General features: G+C 36.4%; 1 protein-coding gene across 5 annotated transcripts in view; it reads left to right on the forward strand.

The window, feature by feature from the left end:
- The window catches only part of LOC145729587 (diuretic hormone receptor-like), a 236,468-nt gene that overhangs the window by 161,094 nt on the left and 52,801 nt on the right, over positions 1-22,573 (forward strand). The window lies entirely within an intron of this gene.

Consider the following 22,573-nt stretch of genomic DNA (forward strand, 5'->3'; position numbering starts at 1 on the left):
GTATAGTGTAAATATGACACAAATATGCGGCAACCTGAAAAATTGAAGTAATGAGACAATTAAATAAGAAAACGTTGGAAAACAACGAAGAATAATTATAAATTTTGTAATTTTACTTTTAAAATTTTTGACGCTCTCTAGCGGCAAAACCGTATCACTAACTAATCAACTTTTATACGTCAATGGCAAGCTTATTTTATTGGGTATCCATTGACGTATAAAACTGTACTAAAAATGATGCAAAAAAACATAAGGATGCACCAAAAATGTCATAAAAATATTAACGCCCTCTAGCGGCCAAACCGTCCAACCGATCAACTCAAGTAGGAATATTTTTTATAATAATGCTTTTTTATTAAAACTTGTGACGTAATTTTCATCTAATTTGATTTGCCATGTACTTGCATACGTTATGCATGACTACACTCTATAGCCTGATTATTATAACTTTAGTTGCACGTCATAATAGAGGTGATTCTATTGTCAACCGAACTTACTGGACCATAACATTGCATAGATATGGAAATTTAAATTACGCGCCTTAAAATATGTTGGCAATAGTGCGCAATGTTGTCGTCTGTTTTTCTTGCTACCGAGCTATTTCGATCACCGATTATCTCACCCGATCGTTATACGCCTCGAAGTGTCAAAGTTTGACGTAAATATCATAGTTTTTGAAATTTGTCGTGACTTGTGATCCTATTTTACATTCCTGTGGTCGTTAAACTAAAGCTAGGTATTACCATTTTTGAGCATGAGTAAGATTATTCATCATCATCGCCCTTTAGCGCTACAACCCTGGGGCCTAATTCGTGAAAGCAGGGAACGAAAATCTCCGGAGGTGTTGATAGAATGTGACAAAAGGAGCTGACAATAACGGGCTTCTGTCACATTCTATAGGTCTTTCTCTTGATAACTCTCTTCCCTCGTTTCAAGAATACGCAGTGGTGCAGTCAGCCCCCCTGACTGCACCACTCTCTTCCACTCAGTTCGGTTTTCCATCAATCTATGATCAAAAGAGATATTTATTTGTCTTTTGATTTCTCCAACTCATTCTGGGACGCCCTAGTGGTCTTTTTCCTGTTGGAACTTCCTCCCACACCAGTCTTACAAGTCTTTCGTCATCCAGCCTGTGTCTGCCCATCTTAGCTGTTGGGATTTAATCTCTTGGACAATATCCCTATCGTTGTAGAGCTCCTGCACTTCGGCATTCGTCCTAATGCGATATCGATTTGTGGTCGGGTCATGATGGGGTTCAAAGATATTTCTGAGGATTTTTCGTTCAAAGCGTCTAAGTTTTTCTTCGTTTGCTTTGGTCATTGTCCACGTTTCGCATCCATGTGTTATTATAGATTGTTTAGTGCGTACAGCAGATTGGATTCTGTCCTTGATTTCTTCAATGACGCAGTAATTGTGGCTCCAAGGTATTTGAAACGTTATACCCTTTCAAAATTAAAAGTGTTGACTGTGACGTTTTGTCTTATTCTATCTCTTCCTCCATTCTGCTAATACACATGTATTTGGTTTTTTCTTCGTTCACTTTTAATCCCACCTCCCTTACTGTTTTTCCGATCTTATTGAAAATGTCTTTAACGGTTATGACGGAGTCTCCAATGAGATCAATATCATCTGCGTATGCTAGTAGTAGATTGGGGCCTTTGGGTGTTCAGCAATTCGGTTTTTATTTCCTCTGATCTCACGGCTTTCTCTAAGACGAGGTTAAAAAGTAGCAGTGATAGGGCGTCGCCTTGTTATTTACTCGTACCTTAGATACTCCGCCTTCCATACAAACTTTAGTCATCTGAATGAGCTTCTTTGGTATAGAGAATTCTGCCATCCCGTTCCAGATTTGGCTTCTCTCTATGCTGTCGTATGCCTGTCGGAAGTCTATGAAGAGGTTATGTACTGTTCTATTATATTCCCATACTTTTCTAGCAGCTGCCTCAGTGTAAAGAGTTGGTCTATTGTTGATCTGTTTGTCCTAAATCTGGCTTGGTACTCTCCCAGGAGGTTTTCTGCATAAGGAGTTAGCCTACTTAGTAGGATGTTTGATAGCACTTTATATGCAGTGTTTATAAGTAAGATTCTTCTATAGTTGGAGCATTTTGATATGTCCCCTTTTTTGTAAAAAGTTCTGCCGGTATCTCGTCCGAACCTTGGAGACTTGAAGTTCTTTAGTTTATTTAGTGCCTTTTGGGTTTCCTCGTAGGAGGGTTCATTAACTGGTAGGTCCACTGTGCTGTATGTTTCTTCTTTGTGCTTGTTTCACGTTTAGAAGGTCTTTAAATTATCCTTCTCAATTAGTTCTTCGTCATTGAGTATCATGTGCCCTTAGTTGTTCTTCAGTGTGGGTATGTATCTGGGCTTAAATCCTCTCTTCTCCCAAGAGATTGCTCTGTAAAATTCTCTGAAGCCTGGTTTGGGGCCATCTCTTTCCATTGCTTCATACTTCTGTCGTTCATATCTTCTTTTATTTGCTCTTATTAGTTTTCTTGTTTTTTTTCGACAAATTGCGTACTTCTCTTTACTTTCGTTTCTGTTTGTTTTTTTCCTAGCTATTTTTGGCATTACTCGACAAACCATGCCCTCTCTCTTTTACTTTTTCCAAAAACACTTTCGGCGGCTTTGTTATAATTTCTGGAGTTACGTCCCATAGATTTCAATTTCACTTTCACTATCTTCTGTTTCAGGATTTTTCTATATTGTTCTAATATTGTTGTTGTTTCGTCTCATTCTGCAGCTCGTCTATGTTCCATTTTGGGGTTGACTTGGTTTTGATGTATTTCACCGTCGATATTCTAATTCTGACTTTTGCACGGACTATGTAATGGTCTATGTCCCCATCTGTTCCTCTTAGGCTTCTAGCATCCAATATGTTGCTGGCGGGACCAGCATCTGTAATGATATGATCGATCTGGTTTCGGGTGATGTGATCATTTGAGACCCAGGTCTGTTTATGAATGTCCTTATGGGGGAACATGGTTGACTTTATCATCATGTTATTAGCTGCAGCTGTTTCTATAAGCTTTTGGCCATTACCATTGGATACATTATGGAGGCTGTGTTTGCCTATTGTTGGTCTTAATTTAGGCTCTTTGCCCATCTTGGCAGGCTTGTTGCATGTCTTGTTTGGGCATTGTATCTATAGTTCTTTCTAGGGCATCGTAGAAGCCATCTTTGGTAGCTTCATCCTTTTCCTCAGTTGGTGCATGCGCTGAAATGATCGAGATGTTGTACCATTGTCCTTTAAGTCTGATGTAGCATATTCTTTCACTTATTGGTTTGAATTCCAGTATATTCTGGACTAGGTCTTCCCTAATCACAAAGCCCGTTCTAAATTCGTGCTTTACTGTTACCACTAACGAAAACGATAGATTTGTTGAACTAGGAACTGAACTGCTGTTATGTCCATTCCTATATTTTCGAGTTGTTGTACGGCGTTTGTAGAAGTTCCGGGTCTGTACCAGCTCTGGATGTTCCAAGTTCCAATATTCATAGTCCTTTTCCGTTGCAGTTGTCGTTTGTTACTTATATCCGTCGGAATCCCAAGCAAGATTGCAGTTTTCGTAACTGGGTTCTTTTGACGAGGGTGGTTAGTTAGCCCTCCGCTCAACCCTCCTCCTTTATCCGGGCTTGGGACCGGCACCGCCATCCAAGAGGCTACTCAATTCACCCAGATTCAGATTTCTCTCTTATGACCTGAACCATGAAGGAAATTTCATCTCATCTCACTAGGCTTTTATAGAATAAGCGTCCAGGTCTCAAAACCCTCAGGGTCTCCAAAACAAGCTTAAACTGAGCTTCCCTTACTCTCAATATCCCGAAAGTTTAATTAAAACACTAAAAGCCACTGAGACATTCTTGCAAATGCAATTCGAAATGTATACAAACACGGTTCTGAAATTAAATGTCACATTTGAAAGTAAAATCATATTCTTGAATTTCGGTTTGTTTTTTATAACATTGACAACGCCGCCCATTTTCACCTTGATGCCGTGCAACTAAAGTTATAATGGTCAGGGTATAATTAAATTTTATCAATACGTCCTTCTAGCATTATCCCATATTTAATAGCAAACTTCAAACCTTCACATGACAGTACAGTGCATATCATAAACCGATTACAAGTTCCTGATAAATTGCATGCAACAGAGTTAACTGAGCCATAATACGGCTTAACCGCCAACTGCTGTTGAGTTCTTAATTACCAAAAGGGCTCTAAACCGTTTAGGGGCGTATTTCCGTAGAATAAAGAACAAAACTGCATTCTGATATTTAAAAAAACTCCTAAGAAACCGCTGCAATAATATGTATACGAAATAATTGAATTATGCATGTTTTTCGGTTCGTTTATATGGAAATACGCATTAAAATGCAAACGTCGATTTTATGCTTTAAAGAGTTTATGATCGATAGGGATGTCGTGTTGAGTGTATTAAGTAATAACTCTAAAAATCATCGGGTTTCTGGCAGGTATTAATTCGTAAAGCCACACGGTAAATCACTACAACAGTTGTGAATTATCCAACCTGACAATTTGTCCAGAAGTGATGTATTTCAGGCAACACACATTGTTTGTCAATACCGTACCAAACAAACCATAATTTACACTGCTAGTGTAATTATTTTTAATTAAGCTACGATTAAAACAAATTATTTAACCTGGATTCTAAGTGTTTACCGGCCTAACTTAATCACCCTAGATAGGACTTTGACCCTTTAACCCTTCCTTAATAGAGGCTTTTAAAATTAACTTGGACTTTCCGGTTGACTTTAATAGTTCGTGATCTTACAGGGAGATCGTCTACTTGTGCTGTACCTAGTGATATTCAGCCACATGAGTTCAACTCATTGTACTGCGGGATGGCGGCTGCCCTCGCTGGGGACATTCCCTGGGGCTCCAGCGACCCTAGATCTTACCTTGGGCATCTTTCTGTGCCTCAATCATTTTTTCTCGGTCCTGTAAGCGCGCACGAGCTTGCTGACGTACTGAAATTTTTTAAACTGTCAAATTGTGCCGGATTTGATGGGATTTCTATGAGGGTTGTTTCTGCGCTGCCTGACAATGGTGTTCTCCTCACAACTGTTTATCTGTTCTCGCCGATGCAATCAGCGCATCCTTTTCTAAGGCAGTTGTCCCATCATGTCTTAAGAGGGCTCAGGTTATTCCTCTTTACAAGTCCGGTGACCGCTCCTGCCCGGCTAACTATCGGCCGATTGCCCTGCTTCCGGCACTGTCTAAGGTGCTGGAGAAGCTGGTCCAGAGGTGGATGATGTCGTTTCTGGAGCGTCATGAGCTTCTCAGCCCATCTCGCTTTGGCTTCCGGCTAGCGATGGGCACGAATGATGCAATTTTTTCTTTTCTTCAGGATATGTATGGTCGAATGAGCTCCGGCGATATTTCGGCCGCGGTATTTTGCGACTTGTCGAAGGCGTTCGACTGCGTAGACCACCAGATCTTGCTTTGGAAGCTTGAAGCTTATGGCTTCCGAGCCGCCATCGGGGGCCATGGTTCTGGAGAGTTGATGTTAACTTCGGGTGTCCCTCAGGGCTCTGTTCTTGGACCTTTGCTGTTCTTGATATTGTTTCGCTCCCTATTAACGGACAATTCACTGTTTTCGCTGATGACGCGACCATTCTTTGGAGCGACAAGAGCGCCGATTCATTGACTGCCATTATTGATGGGGACCTCTCCATAATCAAACATTGGTGCAATTCCAACTTACTGTCATTAAATATCAGTAAGACCAAGATTCTACATTTTGGATGCTCATTGCAGGAGATTTTTGTTGAGGGTGAGCCATTGTGCGCCCCTGGAATGAACAAGTTTCTTGGTCTTATTATTGACGACTCGCTTCGATTCGCTGAGCATGTGGACGGTCTGTGCTCTAGACTGGCGTCGGGTTGCCATGCATTGAGGGTAATCTCTGGCAATCAGGATTACCATGTAGCTAGCAGTGCATACTATGCACTGATTGACTGCCATCTCCGCTACGGCATAGCTTTCTGGGGAGTTTGTTCTCGAAGCCGCTTCAAATCTGTGTTTCTCCTGCAGAAGCGAGCATTGAGGTGCTTGTGTCGTGTTGGATACAGGGCCTCATGTAGACCCCTCTTCATTGAACATGGTATCCTCACCTTGTGCTGCATTTTCATCTTAGAGACGATTTGTCTTGTCCGTGGCAAGTTTGGGGGTCAGTTGTCCGAGGGCTCCGGCTCAGTAGATTCGTTTTGAGGCTTCCCATTCCTCACACGGAGAAGATTAAGTCGTCGCTTATTTACGGTGGCAAGAGACTTTTCAATAACCTTCCTCTCCACGTGAAAGGCCAGCCATCTGCGCATGAATTTAGGCGCAAAGCTGAGAGGTTTTTGCTTGACGGGGCGTACTATTCTCTGGGCGAATTCTACTCCAGTTCTTAAGGCGCCTTGTTCTGCCATAAATTCACCAAGCAGCACTGTTTCCGACAATAAAGCTACTTTTTTGATTGATTGATAATAAATCGGTGATTTTGTTAAATTTACGGGTTATAAGATAAATGAATTTAACCGGAAGTAGATATCAACTGCTACTTATTTGAAATGGGACACCCAGTATATTTTTGCACCTCCCTGTATCCCTTTCTGAGATATAGTTGGATTTTTACCTTTTGAGAATGACGTCATCTTTTTACATCTTTGTTTCTCGCATACCAAACATATGAAATAGACAATTTTAGCAAAAAAGGGACGTTGTTAATTTTGTCATCCTGTCAAATTAAAAAGATTGACATTTACTGTCACTTTGATTTAAACAAATATCAAAGGTATAAAAATGCTGCGCTACAATGTGCAAGCCCAAATGCTAATTCTAAATGTGCTGCTTTTTTTGGAGTACGAAAAGAAACAGTTTCCAGATGTCATCCCAATTGATTATTCCAATGTGTATGATAGAGCCTCACAGGCTTTAAAAGTGAGTACTGCTATCCTATGCCGAATGAAAAAGGCTGGAATTCCAGCTGACGACTCCTATTTCACCAACATTTCTAAGAAAATGTCGGTCAGTAAAACCAAAATAACCGCTTTTATGAAAAACAAAGAAGTTGGTAATGTTGGTATGTTAAATTACTATTTTTGCTTTATTGTGCAAAGCACAATAACACAGCACAAAATCAATGAACATTAATAATATATTATGTTATTAGGAGTAGAAGATTTCTTTAAGTGAGTGCAAGCACACCTATTCACTGAATGAATGATGATTAAACTGAAACTCTCATGATCATGTGATTTTCAAGGCACTTGATCATCAGTCACTTCCGAACGCACTAATTTTTCAAACCATTTGTAGGTTAAAATTTATGATCTAATTCTAGACATACGTGTTTTTTCACCTGCTTGACGTCATTCTCAAAGGGTAAAACTTTGACTATATTAACCATTTTATGTAAAATTTGATATTTCCAGTCTCCAAAAAAATTTTAAGTAGGTTTTTTTTTTGGTTTTTGTGTTTTGTCGTGTTAAACAAGGTTCGTTCTAAGAGTGGATGCAGAAAAACATCAAAATATATGATACAGGGTGGTCAAAAAATCAGTTCTAAAAAGTCTAGTTTTTCAAATGAAACACTCCTTATTCTGATAGCTTTGGTGATTCTCTGTTCAAAATTAAGGTAAATTTGTGTTAGGTCACATATTTAAAAAAATGTATTCTTTTAATTGATACGTTGTACCTGTCAAAATAACGGAGTTACAGAAGGTTAAAGTAGTAGCTGTCAAATTCAGTCAAAACTGTCTTTATTAACTCGTTTATTTGCAACACTTTGTATAGACTTTTATATGTCAATGAATAATACTTTTACTTTAAATAATAATACTTTTCCTTGTTGCCACTCTAATTTGTTTGAAAGATTTTTTTTAATTGGGCAAAAATAAATTCGTTAAGGTCGATTTTCGCTTGCACAAATGTCCGTTTCCCCAAGAAGAGTTTAAAGACATCTTAGATAAGTTTAGTTTAGACTGTGATATTTTCGAGGTTATTTTGCACCTAATCTGTCACATTCAAGCCAAAGCTTCTTAGCTTAAGTTGTACTTAAAATCGACTTGGAAGTGTCAGGAAAACAGGCATAGGTGACCAACATTAACGTAAAACCCATTAGAATAGTAGCTGTGTTTCAGGCAAATTTGACCCTTACGAAAATTGTCATGTGTAAAATGTAGCGTTTAGCTGCAAAAAATGTAAAAACTCAAATTATAGTAAAAGAAATTTGTGACAGCTATCGCGTGGTTTGTGGAGTATAATTTAGATAGGCAGTCACGTGACCACTGTCAAAATGACTATCATAAATCTCAGAAACACGTTTTGAATCGAATACTGCAAGAAAACTTCTTTCTAAACCCTGATTTTTGCAACAAAAATTTTACAAACTTTTGAGCACAGTTTAACAGTCTGGACAAAATTGCTTTTTCAAAGTTTGAACTGCCACAAACACAGTTTGAAAGCACAGTCAGAGACATAATTGCTTGTAAAATCCACTTGGAGTTAGAAAATGACTTTTTTAAGTACATTTTTGGAATCCTAATTGAATTTTTTATCTGATAACATGAAAAAGCCCTACAAAATTTGTTACAGTCGATGGGAAACGCAGTGTCAAAATTTGAACTGCTTGAAACTCAATTTGAAAGGACAGTCAGGGACAAAATCGCTTGTAAGACCTACTCGGAGTAAGAAGAGGATTGTTTTAAGCACAGTTTAAGAATCCTCATTAAATTTGCTATCCAATAACCTGCAAAACACCACACAATTTGTTAGAGTCAGGAAAAAAAGCCGTGTCAAAGTTTGAACTGCCAGAAACATAGTTTGAAAGGACAGTCAGGGACAAACGCGCCTGGAAAACCCATTTGGAGTTGGAAAATGACTGTTTTAAGCATATTTGTGAAATATTTATTAAATTTTCTTTCCAATAACCTGAGAAATACTACAAAATTTGGTACAGTCAGAGAGAAGCGCGGAGTCAAATTTGAACTGCCAGAAACACAGTTTGAAAGGACAGTCAGGGACAAAATCGCTTCTAAAACCTATTTTCAGTTAAAAAATGACTGTTTTAAGCATATTTTTGAAATCCTCATTAAATTTTCTTTCCAATAACCTGAGAAACACTACAAAATTTGATACAGTCAAAGAGAAGCGCGGAGTCAAAATTTGAACTGCCAGAAACACAGTTTGAAAGGACAGTCAGGGACAAACTCGCTTGTAAAACCTATTTGCAGTTAGAAAATTACTGTTTAAAGCATATTTTTGAAATCTTCATTAAATTTCCTATTCAATAACCCGAGAAATCACTACAAAATTTAGTACAGTTAGGGAGAAAAGCGGTGTTAAAATTTGAACTGGCAGATGCACAGAATTTGTAATTTACCAGTAAATTACCCATCACTAAATAATATACTAAAGTCTGTATCACAATTCAAAAATCGACGATGCTATCATAAAACCGACTAGATCACTAGATTTTTCGTTAAAATATCTACAGAAATGATACTTTTCAATTTTCCCTTGTATCCTAAAATTTGCTATATTGAATTACCAGAATTCTGTACCTTCAAAAATTTAAAAAATTAGTTAGTTTTTTTAAAATATTGTGATTAAACTGCGCATTTTACGTACCACTATTTTAAAATTTTGGTGAAAATTTAATCGACTAAATGGTCCAACTGCTGTAATATAAATTGCCTCGTATCTGCTTCTCTTCGTACAAAAGTTTTAATTGCCGCACATTATTTGGACAAACGTCCCGTTAGTTTCACTACTGTTCCATTCAGTTAGTTTTTGTAACGTGAAACAAAATTCGACTAAAGCTATGTTAACACAAAAAAATTGTCTAAAAAGAAATTTTGTTATTATAAACCTTTCACTAGAAACTTTCAACTAAATTTACATAATTTACTCAAACTTCTCACTAAAAGCGCAAGCTGGTCGTTTTACCCTCAATCAAATCAAGACGCTATTAATTGCCTGGCTGAACTTTAACTTTAACTTCAATGCAACTCAAAACTACAATACGTTTTGTCTTAAATAAGACTTAAAGTTTAATTCGTTTACTCGAAACTCCCTAATTTAATCAACTTTTTAGTTTATACTGCACCCTTTTATTGGTTAAATGTTACTCAATATTGTTTCCTCAAGCAAATACCTATAAAGTTACAACTAAAACGTTATCAAACATAACAAGTGTGTATAACTAAAATCAGAGGGATTACGGCTAGGAGTTTCCTAAAAGTTGTGCGAGTTATGAGTTTTTCTGGTATACTGCACGAGTTTAAGCTTAATAACTTAAAGTTTACTTTTGTATTTTTAAATATTTAACGTCTGCACTGTATTTAATTATTTAATGTTATCAGCCAATTTTTTGTACTAAGTTTCCTTATATCTCGCTTTGCAAAACTAATCAGTTTTAATCAGATCTATTGTTTCACTGCAGTTTTGTCTATGCTAACAATACTATGTTTTCATATATATTATTATATTTACTTTAGATAGTAATTACTAGTCTGGTACTTGACTGATTTTGATTTATGAAAATTGCAACATAAATACTTTCAAAGTGATATAGGCGAGGAGTTTTCTAACAATACAAATTGGATTATGAAAGATTTCTTGAATTTATTTGGAATATTACACAATTAAATTCTAGAGGCGTGTATCATTAACGTTTTATTCCACACATCGAATAATAAAACTGAAATCCATAAATCGGATTGGATAACCCGGAAATGGCCGGTTCTATTTCCGGAAATGCTAGCATATTACATGTTTTACGTTCTGCTGCATTTTCTGCACCGTTAGAGGCTAAAATAAATACAACCGCATCAAAATCGAATATATCAAACCCTTGTGGACATTTCATGTTATTTAGTTTCTTATCGTTTTCTGTTTGAGCACGTATACACTTATTGGTGTTGCTAAGTAAATTCAATTTGTTTAGAGTTGATGAGTCGATCAAATTGAAGGTTATACAGCCCTGCAAAAATATTTAGTGACACTCTTTTAAACATCATGCATGATCGAACATGTTTCGACAAAGGTGGTAAAAATAGCTTTCGTCCCTTTTGTGTTTTAGTGGAAATTTGTTACGCAATTTCAACTCAAAGTTGCATCGAAACTAGTTATTACGCAGTCAATTAGTGTCGTAAATTTGATTGAGGTTGAAACTGTGAATTTGATCAGCTTTAGGTGGAAAGTTGGCCCAACTGGAATGAAGTATGTAAATAAGCTTTAAGCCCTTACGACGGAATTGCTGATTGTGATTTAAGGCCCTTCAATCAGAAACTTTGAAGTGTTATATCTCTAAGGTCAAGCCAATTTTAATAGTAATAAGAATTGTGTAAATGGTAGTAACTGACAAATAAAATAAAAACAACAAAACAACACTTTTTATAATCTAATTTATGACTTTTGAATAATTTGAAAATCTGTCAAAACAGTCACGTGACCATAAAAAATAATGTGAACAATAACTAACTATCAACACCCAGTATATCATGTTAGATTATTTGCTTGATTTAGGTATCATATAAATGTTTTTGAGTTAAGTGTTTTGAAGTTTGAGACACTTTAAAATTGACAATGTTGGATTTGAGTGTCAATTTTATTGTTTTCACTGACACAGTTGTCAAGTTTGAGAAGATTTCTTGTCGTTTTAAATTTTTCACAACCTAAAAATATTATTCAAAAAGAGTGTTAAACTTGACAACGTTGTTTTGATGGTCATTTTCATATTTTTGAGTAGAAAAGTTGTTAAGTAGTCGAATTTCAATTAAATTAACATGTTTTTTAACTTTTCATCTTAAAATTTTAGTTTCAATCTTTGCAAACTAGCTTAGTGGTTATAAATTTGATTTACTTAGTCCAATTTTAAGTTTTTGTCTGTGACATTTTGCAATCTGAACTGTCACATGCAGATTGCAACTTAGCTTAAATGAGCTTAAAAATACGTTGGAAAATCGGCTATTATTACCTCAAATTTGTTAATTTTTGACCAGTTTTCAATATATTCAGCTTGAAAATTGCCTTACTCAAAATTCTCTTTAATTTTCGTGGTTTACGGAATTACACTTTTTCTTTGTAAATCAATTTACAAGACTTTTGATCAGCTTCCAGCATTTTAGCTTGAATATTGATTTAATATTAACTTATAAGAAGTTCAAGTTTCTACCAAACGCTAAACAAAATTTAGACAGCAAAAATTTAAATGATAGGAGACTTGCCACCTAACTTTGATAATCCAATTTTTGAGCTTGCAACACTGTAAAAGCTAGTTGACACCTGTCCAAATTAATCACGTGACTTTTAAAATGTAATTTAATTTTTGAAAATTTAATAAATTAAATTTAGACAACTGCAGAAATTGAAATTGTTAGAGACATGTCATGTGACTTTGATAATCCAATTTTTGAGCTTGCTCATACCTGTCAAAATTAGCCACGTGTCTACTAAAATGTAGCTTAATCGTTAAATTAAATTTAGACAGTTGTAAAAGCTGAAATTGTAAAATTCACGTCACGTGACGTTGATAATTGATTTTTGAGCTTGCAACACTGTAAAAACTACACCTGTAAAAATTAGTCACATGACTTCTAAAATGTAATTTAATAGTTGAAAATTTACGGAAATAAGTTTTAGACAGTTGTAAAAGCTGAAATTGCAAAATACACGTCACGTGACGTTGATAATGCAATTTTGAACTTGAAACACTGTAAAAGCTACTTGGCACCTGTCCAAATTAATCACGTGACTTTTAAAATGTAGTTTAAGAGTTGAAAATTTGACGAATTAAATTTAGTTAATTGCAAAAGTTGAAATTGTAAGAGACATGTCATGTGATTTTCATAATCCAATTTTTAAGCTTGCAACACTGTAAAAGCTAGTTGACACCTGTCCAAATTAATCACATGACTTTTAAAATGTCGTTTAATTGTTAAAAATTTGACAAATTAAATTCAGTTAATTGCAAAAGTTGAAATTGTAAGAGACATGTCATTTGACTTTGATAATCCAATTTTTGAGCTTGCAACACTGTAAAAGCTAGTTGACACCTGTCCAAATTAATCACGTGACTTTTAAAATGTAGTTTAATTGTTGAAAATTTGATAAATTAAATTTAGTTAATTGCAAAAGTTGAAATTGTAAGGGACAGGTCATGTGACTTTGATAATCCAATTTTTGAGCTTGCAACACTGTAAAAGCCAGTTGATACCTGCCATAATTACCCACGTGCCAACTAAAACATAGCTTAATCGTTAAAAACTCAGTAAATTAAATTTAGACAGTTGTAAAAGCTGAAATTGTAAAATACACGTCACGTGACGTTGATAATGCTATTCTGAGCTTGCAAAATTTTAAAAGCGAATTGACATCTGTCCAAAACAGCACTCATTCACACATGTAACTCAAAAAAAAATTAAATTTTGTGTGATTAAAAATTCATTTAAATGTTATTATTTTTAAATCACAATTTAATTATTATTAATGATCAATTTAATTTTTATTAAAATATAACTACTCATTTCAGTTTAAATGTAGGTACATTTTGTGAGTAAACATTTTTTGATTTGCCTCCATTAATTATATTGGAATCTTTGAAAATATGTCAGATAACAATAATTGTGTCACAGTGTGTCAAAAATCTGGATAAAAATGATAATTCCCGTGGTGTAAACAAATCTAAAGTTTCCTAGGTCCGTGAACTGCCCTTAGCAAATCTAAAAATGTTTTTTTTCTAGATAAAATGAAAAGAGTTGAATTTAGGAATGTACCTAGAAGGTGCAATGTTTCGTACATACATCTTTGTTACAAATTCACTTCCTTACATATCGAATTCTGACAGAAACCATCCACATAAATTATTCTGCGGTTCATTAAGTCTCGACAGTTTATATAAACCTGGAAAACATCCAGAAATCCTATAGAGTATCGACAAAAGCGAATCCCTCTTCAATCATTTCTGCTATAAAGTTCAAGAGCAAACAATTATTGCAGCCGCAGGGACTTGGACTAGTTGATTCCGTCAGAGTGGAAATTACAAATTTGAGCAAGCTTCAAGGGAATTTGATAAAACTTGGGTGACAGAGTAACTACAATAGCAAGTCCGTTGGGATTGTGTGATTTTCATTGTGTTTTCAGTTAATTCAAACTTAGCAGTAAGTTTGATTGAAATTAAATCCTTTTTCCTGGACATCCGTTTCGCGTCAAACTGAACGCTTCAAGAATTTATGAACTGGAAGTCATTAAAATTGCATTTTTGCGTTGCTTTCATAAATTTTAAAATTTACAGGAAACTATAAGATATACACATACAAAAGGAATTCCTGATCAAAGCAATTTTCCTTTGAGTTTGCATGGTTTAGGTAACATTACGTAATTTTGTTGAGATTAAAGAGAAGCTTCCAGAGACTTTTCATTTTAACTTAATTTTTCATGTAAATTACACACAAGCGCAAGACTGGCAAAAATTTATAAAGTTTAGCGTTGCAAGTCGTGATTTTTAGTACAAAACTTTGGAAATTACGTGAGTTCCTCAAAAACTAATATACAGGGTTAGCCACCCAAACCGTTCAAGTTTAACATTATCAAATATTTATAGAAATTTTAAATTTTGGAAGTAAGAAGAAATTCGATGCCTGCTATATTTTAAAAATATTTTCATCTTTCTGTCACTTCCGTTTTAACTTAACTTGCTTATTTTAAATAGAACACACTGTATATTATTGTATTTTTGAATACTCCTATCGATTTAAAAAAAAAATTATGTATCATAACCTATAGCTATCTGCAACGGTTTTCAAAATGTTGACGTTTAAAAAAAGACTTTTTAGTTTTTGGAGTGTCATACCTCTTAATCTGAAAAGTTTCAATAAAAATAAGCAAATTGACATCAACTTCCCGTTAAACCGGAAGTGACAGAAAGATGAAAATATTTTTAAAACATAGCACTCATCAAATTTCTTTTAAATCCAAAATTTCAAATTTCTATTAATATTAAATCCTAATAAACTTTTAATGAACGGTTTGGGTGGCTAACCCTGCATCTTCTTCTGAAGTGCCTTCTCCATTTAATAAAGATCGGCAACAATTCTGGCAAATTCGTCTCTGCCTTGGACTCTTCTAATTAGGGAGTTTTGCCTGTCCAATCCCTTATCTTTTTCAGCCAAGAGCACTGTCTACGTTCGAGACCACGTTTTTCCTCAATCTTTTCCTCCATAATCAGTTGTAGGAATCTGCACTTGTCCTGTTTCATGACATGGTCAAGGTAAGCAGTCTTTCGCTTTTTTATGGTCTATATAAGACCTCTTGATTGGTGGTATGATCGGTCCATGGAATACGCAACATTCTGCGGTATACCCACATCTCAAATGCTTCCAGCTTGTTAATACTGCTACTTTCAGCGTCCAGGCCTCGACTCCATACAGTAACGTGGAATACACATAACATCAATCAAAGGCAAACTAAACTTCTCTGAAGTGGTGAATACATTGGTATTACCCTCGACAGGAAGTTAACCTGGAACTCTCACCTACAAAGCAGAGCAAAAAGAGCATATGTGGCTTATGAGCAGTGTCGGAGGACAGTGGGACGTACATGGGGTCTTTCACCCCGCGTGGTCACCTGGATCTACACTGCAATAATAAGACCTATGTTAACATACGGAGCCATTGCATGGGGACGGAAGGTTCTACAAGCAACGGCTATCGGAAAATTATATCAAATACAGCGAATGGCTTGTTTAAACATCACAGGAGCCATGAGAACAACATCAACCGCGGAACGCTGGTGCGCGAAATGCGCACGGCTGGTGTAAACCCCGCAGTAGGAGCAGGTCAATTGTGGCTAAGCCTATGGCGAAAAGCACTCACTGCGCTGCCTCTGCTGCAGGCAGTTAAAGATGCAATTGAACCCAGATTTGTGATTAACAAACCCTACAAAATACAAATAAAACAGAACACAGAGTCAGATGCTGCAAATGCAATACGTATTTATACAGACGATTTACCAACCAAAGAAGGCTCAGGATGTGGAGTTTACTCTAGGTCACTAAGCCTAAGGATTAAGTGGGGAATGGGAAAAAAAACCAGCGTGGTTCAAACGGAACTGGCTGGTAACTCAATCGCCACGAAAGAACTAACCAGAAAAGCTATTTCTGGCATAAACATAATAAGGACAGTAGACAAGCCCTATTAGTCCTGAACAGACAACGTGTTACCTCAGGGCTAGTACTAGAGTGCCACCAAGATTTAGCTAACGCATCAATAGATAACAATATTATCCTGAGATGGGTTAAAGGGCACGATAGGAGCAAAGGTAATGGCATTCCCGACTCTTTAGCCAGGGAAGCGGCTAAAAATTTTAGGACCCAGTAACACCTACGGCCTGATGACTTCGACAATTGCGGAACTAGCCAATCGCTACACTCATGCTCAATCCCTTAAGAGATGGGATGGAATCAAAGGATGCAGTCTTGCCAGGATCACCGTGGGTGACCCTGGGAAGCTAGCGCCGAAGAAATATTTGGCGATAACCAGGAAAAACCTTCGTTTAACAGTAGGATTTCTGACTGGCCACTGTCAACTAACACCTCCATACTATGGGGCTAGTGGACTCTATGCAGGATGTGTAAACAGGAAGATGAAACTGTCGGGCATGTCTTATGGGAGGGTCCGGAGTTATCGTCAATCAGAGAGTGTATGTTTGGTGAGTCTTGACCTACACCTGCTGACATAAAAGAGATGTCCCCTAGTGACCAGTCCACCTTCCTGGGAAAGGCAGGATGGACGGTGACCTAGGAGGACAACTCGGGAGGATGTGTGTGGCCTAAGTGCTGTGGGTCTACACTCACCCTCCCCACTCTACAGATACAGAGATACACATAACATCTAACGAAGTTGAATCTTATGTTTAAATTAAATGTTCTGTCGGTTAACAGGCTCCGCATTTTAATAAAATTTGCTCAATACGGGATCCAGTTTCTATCTCATGGTTCAGATCCTCGCTGATCCAACTTCCTAGGTATTAAAACTTTGTGACTTGCTCTATTGGTGAACCGCATATATTCATGTTGAAGTAGTTGTTCGGATTGCGACTTATTTGCATGGTATTTGTTTTTGAGATATTAATACTTAGTCCTATTTCGTCACATGAGGTCGATATGCTGTCGATTAGGCGTTGCAGCCCTTCAGGACTGTCTTCGATTAGCACTGTGTCGTCAGCATATCTTAAGTTGCTTATGAGCTTCCCATTGACTTTCAGACCGTCTTCTGCCTCGTCCAAGGCCCTTTGGAAAATAGCTTCAGAATACATATTAAAGAGCATGGGACTAAGTAAGTACACACCCTTGTCTGACTCCACACCTTATAGGTACGGTGCTTGTTTCGGTGTTTTCCAGTTTGACAGATGCGCTTTATGTTTTCTCTTCTTCTTCTTTATATTCATCCATTTTTATGGATGTAGGTCTCTTCCAAATCCGTCCACGCCTTTCTATTTCTATCAGTCCCGGTCCAATTCCTTCCTGCAACATTCTGGATATCGTCTCGCCATCGTCTCTGGGGCCTACCAATGTTCCGTATGGTTTCTCTTGGGCGCCAAACTAGTATCCTATGTGCCCACCTGTGGTCGTCCTGCCTTGCCACATGACCACCCCATCTCCATTTCAGTTGCCACAAGCCTTAGAACATCTGTCACTTTAGTTCTTCTACGAATTTCATCATTGCGGATTCTATCCCTTAGAGTGATTCCTATCCTAACCCTCTCCATTGCTCGTTGGGTGGTTTGCAGTTTATTGGCAAATTTCCATTGTCTCTAGTCCATATGTGAGAACCGGCATCACGCAGGCATCAAACACTCTGCTTTTCAAATTTATAGGAAATTCACTAGATTTAAGGATACATCCTAGTCTGCCAAAGGCTGCCCAGGAGAGGCCTATTCTTCTTGTGATTTCAGAAGATTGATTTTCTTTGCCAAAATGAATTTTGTGGCCTAAGTAAACATATTCCGAGACAACCTTCAGAGGTTGGTCGTTAACGGTCATCTGGATGTCTTCTGTACTCATGATCTTTGTTTTGTTCAAGTTCATTTCAAGTCCAATTTGCAGCGATGCTCGATGAAGCTCCCGAAAGCATGTTTTTCAGCTCTTCACCTGTGCTGGCAACGACCACAATATCGTCGGCAAATCGTAAAAGGTTTAGACGCACTCCATCGATATTAATCCCGTTCTCTTGCCAGTCAAGCTTTTTGAAGACATCCTCAAGGGCAAGGCTGAAAAGTTTTGGTGAGATGGTGTCTCCTTGCATTACTCCTCTTTTGCCTGGAATACAGTCGGTTTTCCACTCATCGTCTATTTTTACATGAATGGAAGCGTTATTATAGACTTGTTTGATGAGGTTTGAGTATCTAGACTCGATCCTTGCATTGTCTAGGGATTCTAGAATTGCCCAGGTTTCGACAGAGCTTTATGTAACATCTGTCAAAACACATTCGAAAATTACAATAATAACAAAAATTATTAGTTTTTTAGAGTCAATACCTAACCTAATGTTTGACAGGTGTAATTGAAGTTTGAGAGGTTCAAACCGATAGTTTGACAGACCTATTTACAGAAGTATCTTATTTGTGCCCTTTCGTTTTGGTCAAGTGTCATAGTGACATTTAATGACAGATCAATGTTTTTTATGAATATGACATTGTTTGACAAATTAATGTCACAGTTAAGTCACACTGTCAAGTATCAAAAACTGTCAAAATTGCAATTATAGACGTATAAAGTAAAGGTTGAATCAAGTTTAGCTGGTAGCAAAATATTTAAACTAACGACTCTTAATAGCTCTATGAGCTCTATAGCTAACTTAATAACTCTATGAAAGTGTATTTTATTAGCTATCTATTGACGTATAAAAGTTCTAGACAAGTGTAGGAAATAAGCAAGATGTTCATAGTTAAAGCAAAGAGTGTCAAAATAGTTGCGCTGGACAACTTGCCTTAATTTGACGCCTTCAAGCGACCAAACAATAAAACCAACCAAATACCTTTTATACATTAATAGAGCCTGTTTCATTGGCTATCTATTGACGTATAAAAGTTCTAGACAAGTGTAGAAAATAAGCAAGTTGTTCAAAGTTAAAGTAAAGAATGTCACAACGGTTGAGCTGGATAACTCGCTTCACTTTGACGCCTTCTAGCGGCCAAACTCTAGAAACAACCAACCAGCTTTTATAGGTCTATGGAAATCTTGTTTTATTGGCTATCTATTGACGTATAAAAGTTCTAGTCAAATGTAGGGAATAAGTTAAAGAAAAAAGTGTCAAAATGGTTGAGCTGGATAACTTGCTTTATTTTGACGCGTTCTAGCGGCCAAACTTTGAAAGCAATCAACCACCTTTTATACGTCGATGGAAAGCCCGTTTCTTTACTTTAAACCGACAAATTCCCACCGAAAATTGATACAGAGTAACCACACTTTAACAACAACTTTCACTTTTTTTACTCAACCTGTACACCAAAGGCCACTAAGGTGATTTTGGACCACACCATTTGAAAAAGGGGAAAATACAGCATTTTTTGAATTTGAAATTTTTTAGGCACTTTTTCAGCGAAATGGAGTTTTTGGTCTCCAAAATGGATTTTGTGGAATATCTCCTAAACTAGTAGGAAAACCAACCGAATCTGGTCTTTATTAAAACGACACTCTATAACTGGATGTAGGGTGACCAAACTTTGACAACCTTTTTTTTTGACTTCTGTACACCAAAGACTACCAAAGTAATTTTGGAGCACACCATTTGAAAGAAGAGGAAAAACGTCATTATTTTATTGGTTTACCGTTGCTGTACCTTGAAAAATAGCCGAGCTATACACAGATTTTGTGGAATATCTTCTAAACTAGTAAAAATATGGAATAAGTTTAAAGGGCAAAACTGGACTAGAAATCCCTCACTAAAGAAGGTTATTTCCTGATTTGAACGGCAAAAGGCCCACAACTTGATACACGGTGGCTCAAAAAAAAATATTCCACATAACAACCACTTTGTATCTTCTGGCACAGGTTAAATTTTGATTCGAAAAAAGCTCACGTGACCTCAAAAACGTCGAAGCAAATTAATAAAAATAGTGCGACGTTGTACGTTTTTTTTCCAGAAAACAGGGAAAAAAATATGAAATTCCTTATTTAGTGATTATTTTGTTTTTTTTTTCAGGCAAACAAAAATGCAGATTTAAAAAAACTGCAATAAGGCTTTACACCGAGTAGAGCCCAAAGTTTGTAATTATTGTAAAACGGTGCAACGTTGTCACACTTTGCAAAAATTCGGATTACTTTTGTTCTAATAAATTTAATTTAATAAAGTTTTCTTTAAAAGTCTAATTCAGTAATCTTTAGATATGAGCAATATCAATTTGTTTGCTTAAATTTACTAGAATAATTTTCCTGAGAATATTCTAAACAGTTTTCTACTTTAAATTTGACTTAAAAACTAATTTTAGTCAAATGATACAATAAAAATAAAATTAATTTTATGTAATCATATATTCATGAATACACATCCAAAATTGTCACTTCTGGAAATTTAGGCAACACTCTCCAAATAAATGAATCTATAAGTAAATATACACAAGAAATGGGAAAATCTTATTACTCAAATTTTTTATTCAATACGTACTAGCAGCAGATGGAAAATACTTGGTTTCTGTCAAACACAGATTGCTCCTAAATCGACATTTTAAGAATTGCAGAATACACTGTACGTGTGTGCAAGCAATCAGAACTGAACATTGCACAGTCCTAGTATGTCTGCGATTCAATAATACTTTATTGGTTTAAGGGAATTTCAATTAAGTTCGGTGAGAACGACGTGCATTCTTTCCAAAAAGCTTTGATCTAATATAATTGTAGTCCAGATTGGCTTGGGAATTTTTTAGCGATGAGCGTAAATTTGCCCTGACCGGTTATATACCGGTAAGGTAAAGTAAAATTGGAAAAGTAAAATTAAGTGTGACAGTGTGACCAGTAAATTTATGGGTATAATTGAAATTTGCTTGAAACTTCCAGAGATCAGTTTAGCAGTTCTTTACGGATATTTTTGCTCTCTTGCAATTTTTTTGTAACTTTCGCCGTTTTCTAGTTATTTAGGAAAACTGGATTAATGCAACAAATTTTCAAATCAGTTGAAATTGTGGTTTGAAATTGAAGCACCCTATAACTCGGTTATTTTTGTGAGTTCAAGGAAGTTGAACCACTCAAATTAACCGTCTTGAGCTCCTTTTTCCAGTGGTGTTGAGCAAAAAATTCGATCTGAAAAATTGCGTACAGGGTGACCAAAAATAGTCAATCACAATAATTTTCATGCACACTTTGTATACTGGAAGCAAAAACGGTCCTGCAAACTTACGGTGCTGAGTTAATAAGTTGATTAGGAACATTTTTGGTCCCTTGCAAAATTTTCGAAACCTTTACCGTTTTTAGTTTGAAATTTTAACATCTTGTAACTCGGTTATTTTTGCGAGCTCCGGATGGTTCAACCACTTAAAAGTATCGTTTTGAGTTCCTCTTTCCAGTGGTGTTGAGCAAAAAATTCTATCTGAAAAATTGTGTACAGGGTGACCAAAAATATTCAATCACCATAATTTTCATGCACACCCTGTAGACTGGAAGCAAAAACGGTCCTGCAAACTTACGGTGCTGTGTTAATAAGTTGATTGGGAACATTTTTGGTCCCCTGCAATTTTTTCGTATCTTTCACCGTTTTGCAGTTATTTAGGAAAAACTCTGTTGATGCAACAAGTTTTCAAATCAGTTGAAGTTGTGGTTTGAAATTTGATCACCTTGTAACTCGGTTATTTTTGGGATTTTTGGATGGTTTAACCACTTAAAAGAATCGTTTTGAGCTCCTCTTTCCAGTGGTGTTGAGCAAAAAATTCTATCTGAAAAATTGTGTACAGGGTGACCAAAAATATTCAATCACCATACTTCTCATGCACACCCTGTAGACTGGAAGCAAAATCGGTCCTGCAAACTTACGGTGCTGAGTTAAAAAGTTGATTAGGAACATTTTGGATTCCTTGCAAATTTTTTGTAACTTTCACTGTTTTCTAGTTATTTAGGAAAAACTGGGTTGATGCAAGTTGTTGTGTGAAATTGAAGCACCATGTAACTCGGTTATTTATGTGAGTTTGAACCACTCAAATTAACAGTCTTGACCACCTCTTGCCAGTTCAGTTGAGTAAAAAACTCTATCTGACAAATTGCGTACAGGGTAGCCAAAAACAGTCAATCACCATAGTTTTCATGCAGACCCTGTATACTGGAAGCAAAAACGGTCCTGCAAACATACGGTGCTGAGTTAAGAAGTTGATTAGGAACATTTTTGGTCCCTTACAAATTTTTTGTAACGTTTACCGTTTTCTAGTTATTTAGGAAAAACTGGGTTCATGCAAGAAATTTTCAATTCAGTTGAAATTATGGTTTGAAATTGAAGCACCATGTAACTCGGTTATTTTTGTGAGTTCAGAGAGGTTAAACCACTCAAATTAACCGCCTTAAGCTCCTCTTGCCACTTCAGTT

The sequence above is a fragment of the Ips typographus genome, linkage group LG5 (assembly GCF_016097725.1).
Source record: "Ips typographus isolate SLU linkage group LG5, UJ_Ityp_2.0, whole genome shotgun sequence".
Lineage (NCBI taxonomy): Eukaryota > Metazoa > Arthropoda > Insecta > Coleoptera > Curculionidae > Ips > Ips typographus.